Here is a 2122-nt window from a genome sequence, read left to right as displayed (position 1 = left end):
GGCTTAGGTGATAAACTCTGTAGGGTTCGGCCTTCTCTACTCTGTATGGACCTTCCCATCTTGATCTCAACTTGCCTGGCATGAGCCTTAGTCGAGATTTATAAAGGAGGACTAAGTCCCCAGGTTGGAACTCTTTCCTCTTGATGTGCTCATCTTGTACAGCCTTCATCTTCTCCTTGTATAGTCTTGAGTTCTCATAAGCTTCTAGGCGAAGGCTCTCCAGTTCCTGCAGTTGCAACTTCCTTTCAGCTCCGGCTTTTCCAATTCCCATGTTGCATTCCTTTACTGCCCAGAAGGCTTTGTGCTCTATTTCAACAGGGAGATGACAAGCTTTTCCATAAACTAAGTGGAAAGAACTCATCCCAATGGGTGTTTTGTATGTTGTTCAGTATGTCCAGAGTGTATCTTGTAGCCTGGTGCTCCAGTCTCTTCTATGAGGTTTGACTATCTTCTGCAAGATACGCTTTATCTCTCTATTTGACACCTCGGCTTGCCCATTAGTCTGAGGATGGTAGGCTGTTGCAACTTTATAAATTATCCCATGTTTCTTCATTAGTCCTGTTAGTCTCCTGTTACAAAAATGGGTGCCTTGATCGCTCACGATTGCTCGTGGCGATCCAAAGCGACAGATAATATGGTTTCTCACAAAGGAAACAACAGTGTTAGCATCATCATTGCGGGTAGGAATTGCTTCCACCCATTTGGAAACGTAATCTACAACTAACAATATATAGAAATAACCATTAAAATTTGGAAATGGACCCATGAAGTCAATGCCCCAAACATAAAAAATTTCACAGAAAAGCATAATTTGTTGAGGCATCTCATCCCTCCTGGATATATTACCAAATTTCTGGCATGGAAAACAAGATCTACAAAATTCAGCAGCGTCCTTAAAAAGAGTAGGCCACCAGAATCCACAGTCTAAGATTTTTCTAGCAGTTCTTTGAGGGCCAAAATGTCCTCCACTCTCAGATGAGTGACAGGCCTCTAAGATGGACTGGAATTCTGATTGAGGCACACACCGTCTAATTATCTGGTCGGCGCCACATCTCCATAAATATGGGTCATCCCACATATAATATTTAGACTCGCTTTTCAGCTTGTCTCTTTGATGCTTAGAAAAGTTTGGAGGAAAAGTGCGGCAAACTAGATAATTAGCTACAGGTGCATACCAAGGGACTATCTCAGATACTGCTTGCAGGTTATCAAATGGGAAATTATCAGCTATAGGAGTGGAGTCATCTGTAATATGTTCAAGGCGACTCAAGTGGTCTGCCACTAAATTTTGGTTACCACTCCTGTCCTTAATTTCTAAATCAAATTCTTGTAATAGCAGTATCCAACGTATAAGCCTTGGTTTGGACTCCTTTTTAGATAATAAATACTTTAGAGCTGCGTGGTCTGAATACACTACTACTTTAGTGCCAAGTAAATAGGCTCGGAATTTATCTAGAGCAAAAATAATAGCAAGAAGCTCTTTCTCAGTAGTAGTGTAATTCGACTGAGCGGCATCCAAAGTTTTAGACGCGTAAGCAATAAAAAAAGGATCCTTACCTTCACGCTGAGCCAGTGCTACTCCTATAGCATGGTCGGAAGCATCACACATTATTTCAAATGGTTGGCTCCAGTCTGGTCCTCTCACAATTGGAGCTTGAGTCAGTGCGGTCTTCAGCTTATCAAACGCTTGTTTGCAATTTTCACTGAACTCGAACTCAATATCTTTCTGCAGTAGCCTGGATAAGGGAAGTGCTACCTTACTGAAGTCCTTAATGAACCTCCTGTAAAAACCTGCATGTCCAAGGAAAGAACGGACCTCCCTCACAGAAGAGGGGTAAGGTAAACTAGAAATAACATCCACCTTTGCTGGATCTACAGAAATGCCAATGTTAGACACAACATGTCCTAGTACAATCCCTTGTTTAACCATAAAATGACATTTTTCAAAATTTAATACCAGATTTGTACTGACACATCTATCTAATACTCTAGATAATCCATCTAAGAAAAGACTAAAGGAATCGCCGTATATACTAAAATCATCCATCAAAACTTCCATACAGTCCTCAATAAGATCAGAGAAAAGACTCATCATGCACCTTTGGAAAGTAGCTGGTGCATT

Source organism: Arachis hypogaea, chromosome 16 (genome assembly GCF_003086295.3).
Source record: "Arachis hypogaea cultivar Tifrunner chromosome 16, arahy.Tifrunner.gnm2.J5K5, whole genome shotgun sequence".
NCBI lineage: Eukaryota > Viridiplantae > Streptophyta > Magnoliopsida > Fabales > Fabaceae > Arachis > Arachis hypogaea.
This window is presented reverse-complemented; position numbering follows the sequence as displayed.